Source organism: Salvelinus fontinalis, chromosome 36 (genome assembly GCF_029448725.1).
Source record: "Salvelinus fontinalis isolate EN_2023a chromosome 36, ASM2944872v1, whole genome shotgun sequence".
NCBI classification, from domain to species: Eukaryota; Metazoa; Chordata; class Actinopteri; order Salmoniformes; family Salmonidae; genus Salvelinus; species Salvelinus fontinalis.
Genome location: NC_074700.1, coordinates 25929766 through 25953617, shown reverse-complemented (window position 1 = coordinate 25953617; position 23852 = coordinate 25929766). Strand labels below are relative to the sequence as shown.

General features: G+C 43.4%; 1 protein-coding gene across 2 annotated transcripts in view; it reads left to right on the top strand.

The window, feature by feature from the left end:
* LOC129835524 (5-hydroxytryptamine receptor 2C-like) overlaps positions 1 to 23852 on the top strand; it is a 286295-nt gene that overhangs the window by 181353 nt on the left and 81090 nt on the right. For both annotated transcript variants that reach the window (XM_055901200.1, XM_055901199.1), the window contains one exon: positions 17798 to 17926. The gene's annotated coding sequence lies outside the window, so the exon portion shown is untranslated. The remainder of the gene's footprint in view (positions 1 to 17797; positions 17927 to 23852) is intronic.

The window sequence follows — 23852 nt, the reverse complement described above, 5'->3', positions numbered from 1 at the left end:
CACTTCTCAGTACTATACATTATACTCACATCTCAGTATTATACAATGTACTCACTTCTCAGTACTATACATTATACTCACATCTCAGTACTATACATTATACTCACTTCTCAGTATTATACAATGTACTCACTTCTCAGTACTATACATTATACTCACTTCTCAGTACTATACATTATACTCACTTCTCAATATTATACAATATATTCATTTCTCAGTACTATACATTATACTCACTTCTCAATATTATGCAATATACTCACTTCACTAACCTATATAATATACTCACTTCTCAATATTATACAATATACTCACTTCTCAATATTGTACATTATACTCACTTCTCAATATTATGCAATATACTCACTTCTCTATCCTATATAATATACTCACTTCTCAGTACTATACATTATACTCACTTCTCAGTACTATACATTATACTCACTTCTCAGTACTATACATTATACTCACTTCTCAATATTATGCAATATACTCACTTCTCTATCCTATATAATATACTCACTTCTCAGTACTATACATTATACTCACTTCTCAGTACTATACATTATACTCACTTCTCAGTACTATACATTATACTCACTTCTCAGTACTATACATTATACTCACTTCTCAGTACTTTACATTATACTCACTTCTCAGTACTATACATTATACTCACTTCTCAGGACTATACATTATACTCACATCTCAGTACTATACATTATACTCACTTCTCAGTATTATACAATGTACTCACTTCTCAGTACTATACATTATACTCACTTCTCAATATTATACAATATACTCACTTCTCAATATTATACATTATACTCACTTCTCAGTACTATACATTACACTCACTTCTCAATACTTTACAATATATTCACTACTCAATACTTTACAATATATTCACTTCCCAATCACTAGCGGTTCTGGACCCCCTTGTGGCCCCCCTAAATGTGGAGAATGAAACACATTTTTGCTATCGTTCTTTTTTTACATCCGTTATTAGACAGTGGCAACGATGATGAACATGGTATTTTGCCTGCTAATGCTTGCTATGCAGTGAAGAAAACAATATGACAACAATAACGTCTAATGTAACTGGCCCCTCTAACAGTACAACTGGCCCCTCTAACAGTACAACTGGCCCCTCTAACAGTACAACTGGCCCCTCTAACAGTACAACTGGCCCCTCTAGCAGTACAACTGGCCCCTCTAACAGTACAACTGGCCCCTCTAACAGTACAACTGTCCCCTCTGACAGTACAACTGGCGTCTCTAACAGTACAACTGGCCCCTCTAACAGTACAACTGGCCCCTCTAACAGTACAACTGGCCCCTCTAACAGTACAACTGGCCCCTCTAACAGTACAACTGGCCCCTCTAACAGTACAACTGGCCCCAGCTTGGCCCCCCCCCATGTTGAAATAGTATAGCACCGCCACTGTTGCCAATACTATACATTATACTCACTTCTTAATACTATACAATATGCTCACTTCTCAATACTATACAATATACGCACTTCTTAATACTATACAATATACTCACTTCTCAATACTATACAATATACGCACTTCTTAATACTATACAATATACTCACTTCTCAATACTATATAATATACTCACTTCTCAATACAATACAATATACTCACTTCTCAATACTATACAATATACGCACTTCTTAATACTATACAATATACTCACTTCTCAATACTATATAATATACTCACTTCTCAATACAATACAATATACTCACTTCTCAATACTATACAATATATTCACTTCTCAATATTATACAATATACTCACTTCTCAATACAATACAATATATAGATAATTTTTTTCCTCCCGTCACCGCCTTCCATCTCTCCTCCTCAGTCTCTCTTTCCTCTCCACCTCTCCTCACCTTACCTCTCATCTCCACTCCTCTATCTCCTCTCCTCACCTCTCATCTCCTCTCCTCACTTCTCCTCCCCTCACCTCTCCTCCCCTCTCCTCACCTCTTATTTCCTCTCCTCCCTTCTCTCTCCTCACCTCACCTGCCCTCTCCTCACCTGCCCTCTCCTCTCCTCACCTCACTTCCCCTCTTCTCACCTCACCTCCCCTCTCCTCACCTCTCCTCACCTCTCCTCTCCCCCTCTCCTCACCTCTCATCCCCTTTCCTCGCCTCTCATTCCCTCTCCTCACCTCTCCTCCCCTCTCATCTCCTCACCTCTCCTCTCCTCACCTCATCTTCTCTCCTCAGCTCTCCTCTCTTCTCCTCTCCTCACCTCTCCTCTCCTCCCCTCTCCTCACCTCTCATCTCCTCTCTTCTCCTCTCCTCTCCTCCCCTCTCCTCACCTCTCATCCCCTCTCTTCACTTCTCCCCCCTTTCCTCACCTCTCATCTCCTCACCTCACCTCTCCTCCCCTCTCATCACCTCTCATCTCCTCTCGTCTCATCTCACACCATCCCGTCTCCTCTTCCTCCTAGCATAAGTTAATTGGGTGAGGCAGCCCTCTTCTCCTCTTCCTCCCTTGAGGATTCTGTCCTGCCTGATGCCCTTGGACCACAATTTACCTTCCTACCTCTCCAGACCGTACCTTACCGTACACACACACTAGGACCTTAAGTTGCCTCTAATCACTTTTTATTCAGCTCACCTAAGGCAAAGTGAATGTGTGGGCATCAAACCAAAAAAGTTAAGGGAATAACTTTGAGAGAGAAATCGTTTTTGAAGGTGAGAACTGTTACAGTCTAGATAAAGACAATTAGGAGAAAGGAAACGTTGAGTTGGAGAAGGATACAGAGAAAGAGGAGCATGTATTTAAAGCAAAGTTATAATAAAGTATGAAAAACATAGGAAGTAGTATTCTGTCTATTTAAATAGTTAGGTTAAAAAGAAGGCAATCTTCTTATCTGTCAGACAACGGTAATGTGTCTCCTTGTTCATACCCCAGAAAGGTTAAGTTAATTCAAGTTTTGTGAAGTTAAGTTCCCTCAGCTGCCAACAGGTGTAGAACATCTGCCGATGTTTACTGAACAAAAATATAAACTTAATTTGCAACAATTTCAAAGATTTTACTGAGGTACAGTTCATATAAGGAAATCAGTCAATGTAAATAAATTCATTAGGCCCTAATCTATGGATTTCACATGACTGGGAACACAGATATGCATCTGTGGTGACAGATACCTTAAAAAAGGTAGGGACATGGATCAATACAACAGTTGTAGTCTTTACACTGAAATGCTTACTTACAGGTCCTAAGCAACAGTGCGGTTTTTAAGTAAAAAATAGGTATTAGGTGAACAATAGATAAGTAAAGAAATGAAAACAACAGTAGAAATACAGTGAAAAATAACAGTAGCGAGGCTATATACAGTAGCGAGGCTATATACATGCACTGGTTAGTCGGGCTAATTGAGGTAGTATGTACATGTAGGTATGGTTAACCTCTACCGAGCACCTACCCCGGGTCCGGGAGCACCCCCCACCCCCCCCCCCCCACACTGATTAGCATCGCTAGCATAGCGTCACAATTAAATAGTAGCATCTAAATATCATTAAATCACAAGTCCAAGACACCTAATGAAAGATACAGATCCTGTGAATAAAGCCACCATTTCAGATTTTTATAATGTTTTACAGGGAAGACACAATATGTAAATCTATTAGCTAAACACGTTAGCAAAAGACACAATTTTTTTACTCCAACAGTTTTTTCCTGCGTCAGTAGCTATCACTAATTCGACTAAATAAAAATATATATAGCCACTAACCAAGAAACAACTTCATAAGATGACAGTCTGATAACATATTTATGGTATAGCATAGTTTTTTTTTTTTTTATTTGAATTTTTCAGGTATAAATCACAGTTCTACATTGCAGCTGCAATCTGAAATAGTGCCGACGCAGCCAGAACAATTACAGAGACCAACGTCATATAACTAATTACTTGTCTTAAAACATTTCAGAAAAAATACACAGCGTACAGATATTGAAAGCCCAACATCTGGTGAATCCAAACAATATTTCTGATTTATTAAATGTTTTATAGCGAAAACAAAATGTAGCGCTAAATTAGCATAGCCACGCCAGCCAGAACCAGCTGGGCGCCCCCGACCAGTTCACATGCACGACAGATATATGAAATAACATCGTAAATTGGGTCTTACTATTGCTGATCTTTCATCAGAATGTTGATCAAGGTGTCCTTAGTCCTGATGAGTCGTTCAATCCATTCATAATGGCAACTTTCCCTCTTCATTTAGCATAGGTACTGGTTGACTGGCACGGTTCTGTCCAAAGTAAAAAAACTCACAGAACGGAACACGGCAAAACTCCCGAAAAAATTCAAATAATCTGATTAAACTATATTGAAAAAACATACATTAAGATGATATGGTCACATGTATCAAACAAACTTCGAGACGGAGATAGTTTTCATCCGTAACGGCAGCAAAACAGTAGACAATCGCACCTCCAAATCGCGCGATTCAGAGAACCGGAAGTTGTCGGTCACGCCAAAGAAATAGGTCTTATTTCACGTCTGTACAAGATAAACAAAAAATTTCTCCCCTGACGTCCTCTTGACGCCCAGAGGAAGACGAATGAAGTGTGTTTCGGGTCATAGGTGGCGTGACCATATATAGGCAGAGCGTTGAAGCGAGCATTCACATCTTGCATTCTTCTTCTTGGTCAGGGAAAGTGCTGTCAAATGACTTCTGTTTCACTCAGAGACAAAATTGAAACGGTTTTAGAAACCATAGCTTGTTTTCTATCCAATGGTATTAATTATATGCATATAGTAAGAGCAATAATTGAATAAGAGGCAGTTTAATCTGTAGAGGAAATTATGCTAATGCGAAAACAGCACCCCCTGTATTCTCAAGAATTTAAAGTTACTATGCATATATGATAAACAGAGAGTAGCTGTAGCGTAAAAGAGGGGTTGGGGGGGGCACACAATGCAGATAGTCCGGGTAGCCAATGTGCGGGGGCACCGGTTAGTTGGGCTAGTTGAGGTAGTACGTACATGAGTGTATAGTTATAGTGACTATGTATATATGATAAACAGAGAGTATCAGCAGCGTAAAAGAGGGGTTGGGAGGGGGGGGGGTTGGGCGGCACACAATGCAAATAGTCCGGGGTAACCATTTGATTACCTGTTCAGGAGTCTTATGGCTTGGGGGTAAAAACTGTTGAGAAGCCTTTTGGTCCTAGACTTGGCGCTCCGGCGCTTGCCATGCGGTAGTAGAGAAAACTGTCTATGACTGGGGTGGCTGGGGTCTTTGACAATTTTAAGTTCCTTCCTCTGACACCGCCTGGTGTAGAGGTCATGGATGGCAGGAAGCTTGGCCCCAGTGATGTACTGGGCCTTTCGCACTACACTTTGTAGTGCCTTGGACCCATGACAAATATTTTTAGTTTCCTGAGGGTGAGGGGGAATAGGCTTTGTCGTGCCCTCTTCACGACTGTCTTGGAGTGGTTGGACCATTCTAGTTTGTTGGTGATGTGGACACCAAGGAACTTGAAGCTCTCAACCTGCTCCACTACAGCCCCGTCAATGAGAATGGGGGTGTGCTTGGTCCTCCTTTTCCTGTAGTCCACAATCATCTCCTTTGTCTTGATTATGTTGAGGGATAGGTTGTTATTCTGGCACCACCTGGCCAGGTCTCTGACCTCCTCCCTATAGGCTGTCTCGTCGTTGTCGGTGATCAGGCCTACCACTGTTGTGTCATCTGCAAACTTAATGATTGTGTTGGAGTTGTGCCTGGCCACGCAGTCGTGGGTGAACAGGGAGTACAGGAGGGGACTGAGCACGCACCCCTGAGGGGCTCCAGTGTTGAGGATCAGCGTGGCGGATGTGTTGCTACCTACCCTCACCACCTGGGGGCGGCCCAGGAAGTCCAGGATCCAGTTGCAGAGGGAGGTGTTAAGTCCCATGATCCTTAGCTTAGTGATGAGCTTTGAGGGTACTATGGTGTTGAATGCTGAGCTGTAGTCAGTGAACAGCATTCTCACGTAGGTGTTCCTTTTGTCCAGGTGTGAAAGGGCAGTGTAGAGTGCAATAGAGATTGAGTCATCTGTGGATCTGTTTGGGCAGTATGCAAATGAGAGTGGGTCTAGGGTTTCTGGGATAATGGTGTTGATGTGAGCCATTACCAGCCTTTCAAAGCACTTCATGGCTACGGACGTGAGTGCTACGGGTCTGTAGTCATTTAGGCAGGTTGCCTTTGTGTTCTTGGGCACAGGGACTATGGTGGTCTGCTTGAAACATGTTGGTATTACAGACTCAATCAGGGACATGTTGAAAATGTCAGTGAAGACACCTGTCAGTTGGTCAGCACATGCCCAGAGCACACGTCCTGGTAATTCGTCTGGCCCCACAGCCTTGTGTATGTTGACCTGTTTAAAGGTCTTACTCACGTCGGCTACGGAGAGCGTGATCACACAGTCGTCCGGAACAGCTGATGCTCTCATGCATGCCTCAGTGCTGCTTGCCTTGAGGCGAGCATAGAAGTGGTTTAGCTCGTCTGGTAGGCTCGTGTCACTGAGCAGCTCGCGACTGTGCTTCCCTTTGTAGTCTCTAATAGTTTGCAAGCCCTGCCACATAAAACACGCCTCAGAGCCGGTGTAGTACTATTTGATCTTAGCCCTGTATTGATGCTTTGCCTGTTTGATGGTTCGTCAGAGGGCATAGCAGGATTTCTTATAAGCTTCCGGGTTAGAGTCGCGCACCTTGAAAGCGGCAGCTCTCCCCTTTAGCTGAGTACGAATGTTGCCTGTAATCCATGGCTTCTGGTTGGGGTATGTACGTACAGTCACTGTGGGGATGACATCCTCGATGCACTTATTGATAAAGCCAGTGACTGATGTGGTGTACTCCTCAATGCCATCGGAAGAATCCCGGAACATGTTCCAGTCTGTGATAGCAAAACAGTCCTGTAGTTTAGCATCTGCTTCATCTGACCACTTTTTTATAGGCCGAGTCACTCGTGCTTCCTAATTTAATTTTTGCTCGTAAGCAGGAATCAGGAGGATAGAATTGTGGTCAGATTTACCAAATGGAGGGCGAGGGAGAGCTTTGTACGTGTCTCTGTGTGTGGAGTACAGGTGATCTAGAATTGTTTTCCCTCAGGTTACGCATTTAACATGCTGATAGAAAGGAGGTAAAACTGATTTAAGTTTCCCTGCATTAATATTCCTGGCCACTAGGAGCGCCACCTTTGGGTGAGCTGTTTGCTTATTTTCTTATACAGCTGACTGAGTGCAGTCTTAGTGCCGGCATCCGTCTGCGGTGGTAAATAAACAGCCATGAAAAGTATGGATGAAAACTCTCTTGGCAAATAAAAAAAAAACATGTCTGGTGAGATTGCAGGCCATGGAAGAACTGGGACATTTTCAGCTTCCAGGAATTGTGTAAAGATCCTTGCGAAACGGGGCCGTGTGCATTATCATGCTGAAACATGAGGTGATGGTGGCAGATGAATGGCACGGCAATGGGCCTCAGGATCTCGTCACGGTATCTATGTGCATTCAAATAGCCATCGATTTAATGCAATTATGTTTGTTGTCCGTAGCTTATGCCTGCCCATATCGTAACCCCACCGCCACCATGGGTCACTCAACATTGACATCAGCAAACCGCTCGTCCACACGACACCATACACATGTTCTGCGATTGTGAGGCCGGTTGGACGTATTGCCAAATTCCCTAAAAGGACGTTGGAGGCGGCTTATGGTATAGAAATCAACATTTAATTCTCTGACAACATCTCTGGTGGACATTCCTGCAGTCACCATGCCAGTTGCACGCTCCGTCAAAAAATGTAGGCCATCTGTGGCATTGTGTTGTGTGTCCCCAGCCCAAGGTGCACCTGGGTAATGATCATGCTGTTTAATCAGCTTCTTGATATGCCACACCTGTCAGGTGGATGGATTATCTGGGCAAGGGAGAATTTCTCTCTAACATGGATGTAAACACATTTGTGCACCAAATCTGAGGGGAAAAATGCTTTTTGTGTGTATAGAACATTTTCTGGGATCTTTTATTTCAGCTCATGAAACATAGGACCAACACTTTACATGTTGCGTTTATATTTTTTTGTTCAGTGTATAATGAGTATAACAGAGAACTAGTTGTACAGCAGTAAAACTGCTCCCAGGTCTGTGGCTGTATCGGACCAGGACTCATAACCACAAAGCATCTCAGAGCAGGAGTGCTGATCTAGGATCAGGTCCTCCCTGTATTCATGTAATCTTATTCATTATGATTTAAAAGTGAAAACTGATCCTAGACCAGCACTCCTAGATGTGTAATTCACATCTAGGAGTGCTGGTCTAGGATCAGTTTTCACTTTTAAATCATAATGAATAAGATTTCCCTTTCCTTTTTGCAGTTTTTAGTTTGGAGCCCACGCTGGTTGTGGGTGAAATAACAAGATCATGTTAAAATACTAGTACTGCATCAAATGATTGATAGGGGGGGGGGGTTCTTATAACTATATGTGTGTGACCCGTTTCAGGAAACTAGGCGCATGTCGCAAGTCACGACTTCACAGGAGAGCCATTTGAACGTAAAAAAAAATCAAATGTAACACCGCCGTACGTTGCTGCTACAATTTGTTTTCATCCTGCTGCTCAGCCACTTTACCCCTGATGGTAAATATAACTAAATAAAACATATAACTACCCCTGATGGTATATAACTACCCCTGATGGTATATAGCTACCCCTGATGGCATATAACTACCCCTGATGGTATATAGCTACCCCTGATGGCATATAACTACCCCTGATGGCATATAACTACCCCTGATGGCATATAACTACCCCTGATGGTATATAGCTACCCCTGATGGTATATAACTACCCCTGATGGCATATAACTACCCCTGATGGTATATAACTACCCCTGATGGTATATAGCTACCCCTGATGGCATATAACTACCCCTGATTGTATATAACTACCCCTGATGGTATATAACTACCCCTGATGGTATATAACTACCCCTGATGGCATATAACTACCCCTGATGGTATATAACTACCCCTGAAAGTATATAACTACCCCTGATGGTATATAACTACCCCTGATGGTATATAACTACCCCTGATGGTATATAACTACCCCTGATGGTATATAACTACCCCTGATGGTATAACTACCCCTGATGGTATAACTACCCCTGATGGCATATAACTACCCCTGATGGTATGCATATAACTACCCCTGATGGTATATAACTAACCCTGATGGCATATAACTACCCCTGATGGTATATAACTACCCCTGATGGTATATAACTACCCCTGATGGTATAACTACCCCTGATGGTATGCATATAACTACCCCTGATGGTATATAACTACCCCTGATGGTATATAACTACCCATGATGGTATATAACTACCCCTGATGGTATATAACTGCCCTTGATGGTATAACTACCCCTGATGGTATGCATATAACTACCCCTGATGGTATATAACTACCCCTGATGGCATATAACTACTCCTGATGGTATATAACTACCCCTGATGGTATATAACTACCCCTGATGGTATATAACTACCCCTGATGGTATATAACTACCCCTGATGGTATAACTACCCCTGATGGTATGCATATAACTACCCCTGATGGTATATAACTACCCCTGATGGTATATAACTACCCCTGATGGTATATAACTAACCCTGATGGCATATAACTACCCCTGATGGTATATAACTACCCCTGATGGTATATAACTACCCCTGATGGTATAACTACCCCTGATGGTATATAACTACCCCTGATGGTATATAACTGCCCTTGATGGTATAACTACCCCTGATGGTATGCATATAACTACCCCTGATGGTATATAACTACCCCTGATGGTATATAACTACCCCTGATGGCATATAACTACCCCTGATGGTATAACTACCCCTGATGGCATATAAATACCGCTGATGGTATATAACTACCCCTGCTGGTATATAACTACCCCTGATGGCATATAACTACCCCTGATGGTATATAACTACCCCTGATGGTATATAACTACCCCTGATGGTATAACTACCCCTGATGGTATATAACTACCCCTGATGTTATATAACTATCCCTGATGGTATATAACTACCCCTGATGGTATATAACTACCCCTGATGGTATATAACTGCCCCTGATGTTATATAACTACCCCTGATGGTATACAACTACCCCTGATGGTATAACTACCCCTGATGGTATATAACTACCCCTGATGGTATATAAGTACCCCTGATGTTATATAACTACCCCTGATGTTATATAACTACCCCTGATGTTATATAACTACCCCTGATGGTATATAACTACCCCTGATGGTATATAACTACCCCTGATGGCATATAACTACCCCTGATGGTATATAACTACCCCTGATGGTATATAACTACCCCTGATGGTATATAACTACCCATGATGGTATATAACTACCCCTGATGGTATATAACTACCCCTGATGGCATATAACTACCCCTGATGGTATATAACTACCCCTGATGGTATATATCTACCCCTGATGGTATAACTACCCCTGATGGTATATAACTACCCCTGATGGTATATAACTACCCCTGATGGTATATAACTACCCCTGATGGTATATAACTACCCCTGATGGTATATAACTACCCCTGATGGTATTTAACTACCCCTGATGTTATATAACTACCCCTGTGGTATATAACTACCCCTGATGGTATATAACTACCCCTGATGGTATATAACTACCCCTGATGGTATATAACTACCCCTGATGGTATATAACTACCCCTGATGTTATATAACTACCCCTGATGGTATATAACTACCCCTGATGGCATATAACTACCTCGTCTATCACTGATATTGTTCTTGTACATACTGCATGTTATTTTCTTTATAGTGACACTATTTCTGATATTGCTACGATGTCAGTAACCATTTGGCTGTTCTATTTACACCTTCTGTAGAGATCCATCCACTGAGCAAAACTTAGCAGAATATTGACATATAATATGAATATTGTTATGTGTGGTCGTAACATGATTTTGTGACATACCACAACATTATCATGTGACCGTATCATGTGACCACCACATAAATATATGGCGCATGCATCTGTTCATGTACTGTACATGTGCTGTTCATGTGCTGTTCATGTGCTGTTCATGTGCTGTTCATGTGCTGTTCATGTGCTTTTCATGTACTGTACATGTGCTGTTCATGTGCTGTACATGTGCAGATCACTCAGGTTTCTACTCAGGTTGCATGGTCTTAACTTATGTATGGAATACTATGTGATAAGTGTGTGTGTAACAGTATATAACATATGCTAATGTTGTGTGAAGGCATTTGGGAAGTGGTGTAACGTACTTCAGTAAAAAATAAGTAAGTATTTTTGGGGGGGTATCTGCACATTACTTGACTATTCATATTTTTGGAAACTTTTACTTCACCACATTCTGAAAGAAAATAATGTACTTTTTACTCCATACATTTTCCCTGACACCCAAAAGTACTTGTTACATTTTGACAAGAAAATTGTCCAATTCATACCACTTATCAAGAGAACATCCCTGGTCATCCCTACTGCCTCTGATCTGGAGGACTCACTAAACACAAATGCTTCGTTTGCAAATGATGGTCTGAGTGTTGGAGTGTGTCCCTGGCTATCTGTAAATGATGTCTGAGTGTTGGAGTGTGCCCCTGGCTATCTGTAAATGATGTCTGAGTGTTGGAGTGTGCCACTGGCTATCTGTAAATGATGTCTGAGTGTTGGAGTGTGACCCTGGCTATCTGTAAATGATGTCTGAGTGTTGGAGTGTGCCCCTGGCTATCTGTTAATGATGTCTGAGTGTTGGAGTGTGCCCCTGGCTATCTGTAAATGATGTCTGAGTGTTGGAGTGTGACCCTGGCTATCTGTAAATGATGTCTGAGTGTTGGAGTGGTCCCCTGGCTATCTGTAAATGATGTCTGAGTGTTGGAGTGTTCCCCTGGCTATCTGTAAATGATGTCTGAGTGTTGGAGTGTGCCCCTGGCTATCTGTAAATGATGTCTGAGTGTTGGAGTGTGCCCCTGGCTATCTGTAAATGATGTCTGAGTGTTGCAGTGTGCCCCTGGCTATCTGTTAATGATGTCTGAGTGTTGGAGTGTGCCCCTGGCTATCTGTTAATGATGTCTGAGTGTTGGAGTGTTCCCCTGGCTATCTGTAAATGATGTCTGAGTGTTGGAGTGTGCCCCTGGCTATCTCTAAAGGATGATGTCTGAGGGTTGGAGTGTGCCCCTGGCTATCTGTAAATGATGTCTGAGTGTTGGAGTGTGCCCCTGGCTATCTGTAAATGATGTCTGAGTGTTGGAGTGTTCCCCTGGCTATCTGTAAATGATGTCTGAGTGTTGGAGTGTGCCCCTGGCTATCTGTAAATGATGTCTGAGTGTTGGAGTGTGCCCCTGGCTATCTCTAAAGGATGATGTCTGAGGGTTGGAGTGTTCCCCTGGCTATCTGTAAATGATGTCTGAGTGTTGGAGTGTTCCCCTGGCTATCTGTAAATGATGTCTGAGTGTTGGAGTGTTCCCCTGGCTATCTGTTAATGATGTCTGAGTGTTGGAGTGTGCCCCTGGCTATCTGTTAATGATGTCTGAGTGTTGGAGTGGTCCCCTGGCTATCTGTAAATGATGTCTGAGTGTTGGAGTGTGTCCCTGGCTATCTGTAAATTATGTCTGAGTGTTGGAGTGTGCCCCTGGCTATCTGTAAATGATGTCTGAGTGTTGGAGTGTTCCCCTGGCTATCTGTAAATGATGTCTGAGGGTTGGAGTGTGCCCCTGGCTATCTGTTAATGATGTCTGAGTGTTGGAGTGTGCCCCTGGGTATCTGTAAATTATGTCTGAGTGTTGGAATGTGCCCCTGGCTATCTGTAAATTATGTCTGAGTGTTGGAGTGTTCCCCTGGCTATCTGTAAATGATGTCTGAGTGTTGGAGTGGTCCCCTGGCTATCTGTAAATGATGTCTGAGTGTTGGAGTGTGTCCCTGGCTATCTGTAAATTATGTCTGAGTGTTGGAGTGTTCCCCTGGCTATCTGTAAATGAAGTCTGAGTGTTGGAGTGTTCCCCTGGCTATCTGTAAATGATGTCTGAGTGTTGGAGTGGTCCCCTGACTATCTCTAAATGATGTCTGAGTGTTGGAGTGGTCCCCTGGCTATCTGTAAATTATGTCTGAGTGTTGGAATGTGCCCCTGGCTATCTGTAAATGATGTCTGAGTGTTGGAGTGGTCCCCTGGCTATCTGTAAATTATTTCTGAGTGTTGGAGTGTAACCTTGGCTATCGGTAAATGATGTCTGAGTGTTGGAGTGTTCCCCTGGCTATCTGTAAATGATGTCTGAGGGTTGGAGTGTGCCCCTGGCTATCTGTAAATGATGTCTGAGTGTTGGAGTGGTCCCCTGGCTATCTGTAAATTATGTCTGAGTGTTGGAGTGTGCCCCTGGCTATCTGTAAATGATGTCTGAGTGTTGGAGTGTGCCCCTGGGTATCTGTAAATGATGTCTGAGTGTTGGAATGTGCCCCTGGCTATCTGTAGTGATGTCTGAGTGTTGGAATGTGCCCCTGGCTATCTGTAAATTATGTCTGAGTGTTGCAGTGGCTATCCGTCAATAAAACATATATTTTTTTGGTTTAATCTGGTTTAATATAACACATTTGAAATTATTTATACCTTTACTTTTGATCCGTAAGTATGTTTTAAACCAAACTTTTATACTTTTTCTCAAGTTGTATTTTACTTTCCCATTGTTCCTCAAAAATGCAGTGTATGATAAACCATTTTGTAGCTCTGAGTCTCTACTTTTTACCAATGTAAAAAATACAATTTTCTTTGATTGCTACGTACGACCGAATCCAGGTGGTGAGTCACATATTGTGTCTGTGTGAACTGAATTGGGCCTCTGGGGCTTAATGCTGATAGTTGATTTACAATGCCTTAGGCCACATTCCATTCATGTGAGGGAGATGACTCCGGTCTGACTGGAAGGTACCAGGGAGACATGGCTCCGGTCTGACTGGAAGGTACCAGGGAGACATGGCTCTGGTCTGACTGGAAGGTACCAGGGAGACATGGCTCTGGTCTGACTGGAAGGTACCAGGGAGACATGGCTCCGGTCTGACTGGAAGGTACCAGGGAGACATGGCTCTGGTCTGACTGGAAGGTACCAGGGAGACATGGCTCCGGTCTGACTGGAAGGTACCAGGGAGACATGGCTCCGGTCTGACTGGAAGGTACCAGGGAGACATGGCTCTGGTCTGACTGGAAGGTACCAGAGAGACATGGCTCTGGTCTGACTGGAAGGTACCAGGGAGACATGGCTCTGGTCTGACTGGAAAGTACCAGGGAGACATGGCTCTGGTCTGACTGGAAGGTACCAGGGAGACATGGCTCTGGTCTGACTGGAAGGTACCAGGGAGACATGGCTCTGGTCTGACTGGAAGGTACCAGGGAGACATGGCTCTGGTCTGACTGGAAGGTACCAGGGAGACATGGCTCTGGTCTGACTGGAAGGTACCAGGGAGACATGGCTCTGGTCTGACTGGAAGGTACCAGGGAGACATGGCTCTGGTCTGACTGGAAGGTACCAGGGAGACATGGCTTTGGTCTGACTGGAAGGTACCAGGGAGACATGGCTCCGGTCTGACTGGAAGGTACCAGGGAGACATGGCTCTGGTCTGACTGGAAGGTACCAGGGAGACATGGCTCTGGTCTGACTGGAAGGTACCAGGGAGACATGGCTCTGGTCTGACTGGAGGGTACCAGGGAGACATGGCTCCGGTCTGACTGGAAAGCTGGAAGGTACCAGGGAGACATGGCACCGGTTTGGGTTTCTACAAAATGAGAACAGTCTTGAATTATTAGTATGAATTATTAGTATCTTTCATAAGAATCCTAACCCTGTGACCCATTCCATACATCTGTTGTTTGTCATGAACATTCAGGAGGATGTACTTGGCTATAAACTGCTGTGACTCAAATCCACTCGTTGGGCTCTCAACGAATCATCTAGGGGTGGGTCGTCAACCAGCTTCATTATTGCAATAATTAATCGATGCTATTAATAAGTTGTGAATAAAGTATTATCCTGATTGGTGATTGACCTTGTCTCTCCTCATTATTGATTAGAATTTCCACGACACGCTACGGACGGCTAACACTGCACCAGTAGTATTACTAGTTCTTCATGTAGATTGTATTACTTTTCTCTCTCTGAGGAGCCCTTGTCAGAGAGAGGACAACCTATTGCTTGTGTCTGTGTGTGTGTGTGTGTGTGTGTGTGTGTGTGTGTGTGTGTGTGTGTGTGTGTGTGTGTGTGTGTGTGTGTGTGTGTGTGTGTGTGTGTGTGTGTGTGTGTGTGTGTGTGTGTGTGTGTGTGTGTGTGTGTGTCTGTGTGTGTGTCTGTGTGTGAATGTGAATGTGTGTGTGTGTCTGTGTGTGTCTGTGTGTGTCTGTGTGTGTCTGTGTGTGTGTGTGTGTGTGTGTGTCTGTGTGTGTGTTTCTGCCTGTGTGTGTCTGTGTGTGTGTGTGTCTCTGTGTGTGTGTGTGTGTGTGTGTGCGTGTGCGTGTGCGTGTGCGTGCGCGTGCGCGTGTGTGTGTGTGCGTGTGTCTGTGTGTTGTGTTCTTCTCTTATGTACGAGACAGCATAGCAGATTAAACAACATAATATCCCTGAGGTCACCAACATTAATGGTCTCTCCATCATCTCCCTCTCTCTTTCTCTCCCTCTCTCTCTCTTTATCGTTCTCTCTCTCCATCACATGGTGGTGTAGATGTTGTTTTCGGCTGGTAATGGCTCTTGTTCTCTCTCTATCTTTCATTCACTTCCTCTGGTCTCTCTTCTCTCTCTGTTCTCTTTCTCTTTTCTCTCTTCCTCTCAGTTCTTTCTTCCTCTCTGATCTCTCTCTTTCTCTGTTCTCTTTGTTCTTTCTGTTCTCTCTCTCTCTCTGTTCCATCTATTCTCTCTGTTCTTGTTTTGTTCTCTCTCTGTTATCTCTCTGTTCTCTCTCTCTGTTCTCTCTCTCTGTATCTGTTCTCTCTCTGTTCTCTCCCTCTGTCCTTTTCCTCTCTTTTCCTCTGTTCTTTCTCTCTCTGTTCTCTCTCTTGGTTCTCTCTTCCTCTCTTTTCTTTCTTCCTTTCTGTTCTGTCTTTTTCTGTTCTCTCTCTGTTCCGTCTCTATTCTCTCTGTTCGTTCTGTTCAATCTCTATTCTCTCTGTTCGTTCTGTTCAATCTCTATTCTCTCTGTTCGTTCTGTTCAATCTCTATTCTCTCTGTTCGTTCTGTTCAATCTCTGTTCCCTCTGTACTCTTTCTCTGTTCTATTTCTCTGTTCTATTTCTCTGTTCTATTTCTCTGTTCTATCTCTGTTCTATCTCTGTTCTCTCTCTGTTCTCTCTCTGTTCTATCTCTGTTCTATCTCTGTTCTCTCTCTGTTCTCTCTCTGTTCTCTCTCTCTCTCTCTCTCTCTCTCTCTCTCTCTCTCTCTCTCTCTCTCTCTCTCGCTCTCTCGCTCTCTCTCGCTCTCTCTCGCTCTCTCTCGCTCTCTCTCGCTCTCTCTCGCTCTCTCTCGCTCTCTCTCTCTCTCTCCATAAATCCATCTATTTTATCCCTGTAAGGGTGAGAGCCATCTGTTCTCTCTCTCCATAACTCCATCTATGTTATTCCTGTAAGGGTGAAAATCAGCTGTTCTAGAAACCCATTAAGCCCACCGTGTGTAAATAAAAGCATTTTTATGAATTTCATCCCGATGATTATACTATTGTGTGCGTGCGCGAGTGTGTGACTGTATTAACATTCTGTAGAGTTGACTGTTTATGCTCTGGTTAGGATAAGGCCTGGCTGCAGCGCTTGTAGACACGTTTCAATATACCACACGTTCCCACAAGAATGGTAAACTAACAGAAATTCCATGAACTGGGGATTATTTCTAGTAGGTTTATGGTTAGAATTAGTGTTAGATTTAGGGTTAGGGGTTAAAGTTTAGGTTTAGGCTTAGGAGTTAAGGTTATCTTTACGGTTAAGGTTAGGTTTATGAGTTAGGGTTATGGTTAAGGTTAGGTTTAGGAGTTAGGATTAGGTTTAGGAGTTAGGGTTAGGTTTATGATTGGGTTTAGGAGTTAGGATTAGGTTTAGGAGTAAGGGTTAGGTTTATGGTTAGGTTTAGGAGTTATGGTTAGGTTTAGGAGTTAGGGTTAGGTTTAGGAGTTAGGGTTACGTTTATGGTTAGGTTTATGGTTAGGTTTAGGAGTTATGGTTAGGTTTAGGAGTTAAGGTTAGGTTTATGAGTTAGGGTTAGGTTTAGGAGTTATGGTTAGGTTTAGGAGTTATGGTTAGGTTTAGGAGTTATGGTTAGGTTTATGGTTAGGTTTAGGAGTTAGGGTTAGGTTTATGAGTTAGGGTTATGGTTAGGGTTAGGTTTAGGAGTTAGGGTTATGGTTAGGGTTAGGTTTAGGAGTTAGGGTTAGGGTTAGGTTTATGGTTAGGTTTAGGAGTTATGGTTAGGTTTAGGAGTTAGGGTTAGGTTTCTCTCTTACATCTCTCTCCTTCCCTCGCTCCCTCTCCTCTCTCTCCCTTGCTCCCTCTCCTCTCCTTCCCTCGCTCCCTCTCCTATCTCTCCCTTGCTCCCTCTCCTCTCCTTCCCTCGCTCCCTCTCCTCTCCTTCCCTCACTCCCTCTCCTCTCCTTTCCTTGCTCCCTCTCCTCTCCCTCCCTCCCTCCCTCCCTCCCTCCCTCCCTCCCTCTCTCTCTCTCTAGGCAGATGAAGTTGATCCAACTCTCCGGGGCGGCGGTGAATAAACGAGGGACACTGAAGAGGAAAGAGACAGCAGAGGAGGAAGCTGCAGCAGGTCAAGAGAGCATCATCGATCCGGGTGTGGTGGAAACGTAAGTGTTTGTGTGTGTGTGTGTGTGTGTGTGTGTGTGTGTGTGTGTGTGTGTGTGTGTGTGTGTGTGTGTGTGTGTGTGTGTGTGTGTGTGTGTGTGTGTGCCTGTGCCTGTGCCTGTGCCTGTGCCTGTGCCTGTGCCGGCGATCCAGATGTGGAAACAACCTAAGTTGCTTTTATCTTTACCATTAAACACTGATCTAGGATCAGATTACCCGTCACTCAATATAACCTTGACCATTTGGGTGGGGGGAAATATAGCTGACCCTGTATCAGTGGTTGGATGAGGGGGGCAACTTGTTTCCACTCTAGATACTCACTTGATATGGACTTGTCATTGGACAACCAACGGACAACCAATGGACAACCAATGGGCAACCAATGGACAACCAATGGACAACCAACAGACAACAAATGGATAACCAACAGACAACCAATGGACAACCAATGGTGGAGCTCAATAGGATGTTCTGGAGACTTGGTATCGCTGAATGGAGGCAACATCACGGTCGCTACACTGTACCAACACAGTAACAAGGAAGAATACCCTGTGAAAGTGACACTTCCTCATACGTCCGGGGTCAGGTCTGGGGTCCCGTCCGGGGTCAGGTCTGGGGTCCCGTCCGGGGTCACGTCTGGGGTCCCTTCCTGGGTCAGGTCTGGGGTCCCGTCCGGGGTCAGTTCTGGGGTCCCGTCCGGGGTCAGTTCTGGGGTCCCGTCCGGGGTCAGGTCTGGGGTCCCGTCCGGGGTCAGGTCTGGGGTCCCGTCCGGGGTCAGGTCTGGGGTCCCGTCCGGGGTCAGGTCTGGGGTCCCGTCCTGGGTCAGGTCTGGGGTTCCGTCCGGGGTCAGGTCTGGGGTGCCGTCCGGGGTCACGTCTGGGGTCCCGTCCGGGGTCAGGTCTGGGGTCCCGTCCGGGGTCCCGTCCGGGGTCTTATGAATAAGCTTCAAGATTATCATCAACTTCATGAAAACGTTTCAGATATAAACCACATGTTTTGGTTTAGTCCCGTCCAGTTTCAGATATAAACTACATGTTTTGATTTAGTCCCGTCCAGTTTCAGATATAAACTACATGTTTTGGTTTAGTCCCGTCCAGTTTCAGATATAAACCACATGTTTTGGTTTAGTCCCGTCCAGTTTCAGATATAAACCACATGTTTTGATTTAGTCCCGTCCAGTTTCAGATATAAACCACATGTTTTGATTTAGTCCCGTCCAGTTTCAGATATAAACCACATGTTTTGGTTTAGTCCCGTCCAGTTTCAGATATAAACTACATGTTTTGGTTTAGTCCCGTCCAGTTTCAGATATAAACTACATGTTTTGGTTTAGTCCCGTCCAGTTTCAGATATAAACCACATGTTTTGGTTTAGTCCCGTCCAGTTTCAGATATAAACCACATGTTTTGGTTTAGTCCCGTCCAGTTTCAGATATAAACCACATGTTTTGGTTTAGTCCCGTCCAGTTTCAGATATAAACTACATGTTTTGGTTTAGTCCCGTCCAGTTTCAGATATAAACTACATGTTTTGGTTTAGTCCCGTCCAGTTTCAGATATAAACCACATGTTTTGGTTTAGTCCCGTCCAGTTTCAGATATAAACCACATGTTTTGGTTTAGTCCCGTCCAGTTTCAGATATAAACCACATGTTTTGGTTCAGTCCCGTCCAGTTTCAGATATAAACTACATGTTTTGGTTTAGTCCCGTCCAGTTTCAGATATAAACTACATGTTTTGATTTAGTCCCGTCCAGTTTCAGATATAAACCACATGTTTTGGTTTAGTCCCGTCCAGTTTCAGATATAAACTACATGTTTTGGTTTAGTCCCGTCCAGTTTCAGATATAAACTACATGTTTTGGTTTAGTCCCGTCCAGTTTCAGATATAAACTACATGTTTTGGTTTAGTCCCGTCCAGTCAGACCCGACGCCTTCCATCAAAATATTTGAAGCTCGAGATGTAAGACACATTACACAATTACAAAATTATATAATAATTGGACTTGTTTACTGTTCTAATTATGTTGGTAACCAGTTTATAATAGCAATACGGCATCTCGGGGGTTTGTGATATATGGCCAATATACCACGGCTAAGGGCTGTATCCAGGCTACACTACGCTTCGCGTGCCTAAGGAGAGAGGTAGAGGGCCATAGAGGGAGATAGAGACAGAGACAGGGAGACAGACAGACAGAGCCAACCTTGGGGTCATACTGTGGCTTAATGATGACCATGATTCATCAGACTCATATGGTATCATTAATCACTGAATTTTAATCCCTGTGTCTATTTCTCTCTCACTCCACCCCCCTCTCTATCTATCTCTCCCCCCTCTCTATCTCTCTCTCCCCCTCTCCATCTCTCCCTCCCCCTTCTCTCCCTCCCACTCTCCATCTCTCTCCCCCTTCTCCCCCCTCTCTCTCTCCCCCCTAGCCCCTTTCTCTCTCTCTCCCCCCTCTCCCCTCTTTCTATCTCTCTCCCCCTCTCCATCTCTCTCCCCCCTCTCCCCTCTCTCTCTCTCCCTCTCCATCCCTCGCTCTGCGTCTCCCTCTCTTTCAATTAAATTAAATTAAATTTGCTTTATTGGCATGACGTAACAATGTACATATTGCCAAAGCTTATTTACAATATAAAAATGAGAATCAAAATTGTCAACGGGACAACAGTAACAACAATAACAAAGTGTCAAAATAACCAACACATTCAACAATAACAATAAACATACAGGAAAAGACATGTGCAGGTTGATTGGTCTGTCAGACACTGTCCCTCAACTTATGGCAGGCAGCAATGTAGTGTGCTGCCAACCCACAGCTCTCTGCGTTCTCCCCCAACAGGACGGGTAGCCTATCCTCATCAGAGAGGTCTTGGAAACCTTGAATAAGAGTTTCAAATTTGGGGGAATGACACTCTCTAATTGTTTTATATTTTTTACATTTTGTCAGGAAATGCAGCTCCGTCTCAGGTTCTTTCTCTCTCTCTCTGTCTCCCTCTCTCTCTGCGTGTCTCCCTCTCTTTCTCTCTCTCTGTGTGTCTCCCTCTCTTTCTCTCTATCTGTGTGTCTCCCTCTCTTTCTCTCTCTCTGTGTGTCTCTCTCTCTCTCTCTGTCTCCCTCTCTTTCTCTCTCTCTGTGTGTCTCCCTCTCTCTCTCTGTCTCCCTCTCTATCTCTCTCTCTGTGTCTCTATCTCTCTCTTTCTCTGTCTCTGTCTCCATTTCTCTCTCTCCACCCTTTCTTTGTCTCTGTCTCCATATCTCTCTCTCCACCCTTTCTTTGTCTCTTTCTGTTTAGTTTTGTTCCCTTATCTATTTCATTTAATATATATCTTAAATGGCCGCATTTTCATGACTTTGACAATGCAAATTTGAGGCTTATTCTTAGCCTGTTAGACAAGGAATAGGGAAGTTAAATTCACGTCACTTGCACATCGTATAACTATAATACAGCTGGTAGATCTCTTCCTGTTTAGTGGTGTTCCTTTCTAATCTCCAGTATGTCTCCTTGTCTCTGTCTCTCTCTCCGAGTGTCCAAAGCTGTCATCAAGGCAAAGGATGGCTACTTTGAAGAATGTCAAATGTAAAACATATTTGATTTGATTAACACTTTATTTGGTTTACTACATGATTCCATATGTGTTATTTCATAGTTTTGATGTCTTCACTATTATTCTACAATGTAGAAAATAGTCAAAATAAAGATAAATCCTGGAATGAGTCGGTGTGTCCAGACTGTTGACTAGTAGTGTATATCTTAAATAGTTGTTCTCTTGTTATCTAGTTGATCATTTATATCCTGCTGTTTACCGCCCTGTTTACCGCCCTGTTTACCGCCCTGTTTACAGCCCTGTTTACTGCCCTGTTTACCGCCCTGTTTACAGCCCTGTTTACCGCCCTGTTTACCGCCCTGTTTACCGCCCTGTTTACAGCCCTGTTTACAGCACTGTTTACTGCCCTGTTTACCGCCCTGTTTACAGCCCTGTTTACAGCCCTGTTTACCGCCCTGTTTACAGCCCTGTTTACCGCCCTGTTTACCGCCCTGTTTACCGCCCTGTTTACCGCCCTGTTTACAGCCCTGTTTACAGCCCTGTTTACCGCCCTGTTTACCGCCCTGTTTACAGCCCTGTTTACAGCCCTGTTTACCGCCCTGTTTACCGCCCTGTTTACAGCCCTGTTTACCGCCCTGTTTACCGCCCTGTTTACAGTCCTGTTTACCGCCCTGTTTACAGTCCTGTTTACCGCCCTGTTTACAGCCCTGTTCACAGCCCTGTTTACAGCCCTGTTTACCACCCTGTTTACAGTCCTGTAGGGCTCTGGCAGTCTGGGACATATTGTCTGAACAACGCCAGAGATGCTTCTCAATATGCACACTATTCCCTACATAGTGCACTAAGTTTTACCACGACCCATAGGGAAAATGGAAAAGGTTCCATTTGGAATGCAGCCCATATAAGTGTATCCCATTTCATTATTCTAAGCCTCCCGAACTGCATTAGTTTTTTGGCATTCGAGGCTGTAGGCTGTTTATCTCAAGTAAACAGATACACACACATAAACACACACACAGTCTTGTATAACTTTTTTTATTGTATTTATTTAACCTTTATTTAACTAGGCAAGTCAGTTTAAGAACAAATTCCTATTTACAATGACGGCCTACCAAATGGCAAAAGGCCTCCTGCGGCGACGGGGGCTGGGATTAAAAATAAATTAAAAATAAAATATAAATATAGGACAAAACACACATCAAGACAAGAGAGACAAAACAACATAAAGAGAGACAACACAACATAAAGAGAGACCTAAGACAACACAACATAAAGAGAGACAACACTACATAAAGAGAGACCTAAGACAACACTACATAAAGAGAGACCTAAGACAACACAACATAAAGAGAGACAAAACTACATAAAGAGAGACCTAAGACAACACTACATAAAGAGAGACCTAAGACAACACTACATAAAGAGAGACCTAAGACAACACAACATAAAGAGAGACAACACTACATAAAGAGAGACCTAAGACAACACTACATAAAGAGAGACCTAAGACAACACAACATAAAGAGAGACAACACAACATAAAGAGAGACCTAAGACAACACTACATAAAGAGAGACAACACTACATAAAGAGAGACAACACAACACTACATAAAGAAAGACCTAAGACAACACTACATTAAGACAGACCTAAGACAACACTACATAAAGACAGACCTAAGACAACACTACATAAAGAGAGACCAAAGACAACACTACATAAAGAGAGACCTAAGACAACATTACATAAAGACAGACCTAAGACAACACTACATAAAGAGAGACCTAAGACAACACTACATAAAGAGAGACCTAAGACAACACTACAAAAAGAGAGACAACACTACATAAAGAGAGACAACACAACACTACATAAAGAGAGACAACACTACATAAAGAGAGACAACACTACATAAAGAGAGACAACACTACATAAAGAGAGACAACACAACATAAAGAGAGACAACACAACACTACATAAAGAGAGACAACACTACATAAAGAAAGACCTAAGACAACACTACATAAAGAGAGACCTAAGACAACACTACATAAAGAGAGACCTAAGACAACACTACATAAAGAGAGACCTAAGACAACACTACATAAAGAGAGACCTAAGACAACAACACAACACTACATAAAGAGAGACCTAAGACAACACTACATAAAGAGAGACCTAAGACAACACTACATAAAGAGAGACAACACTACATAAAGAGAGACAACACAACACTACATAAAGAGAGACAACACTACATAAAGAGACAACACTACATAAAGAGAGACAACACAACACTACATAAAGAGAGACAACACTACATAAAGAGAGACAACACTACATAAAGAGAGACCTAAGACAACACTACATAAAGAGAGACCTAAGA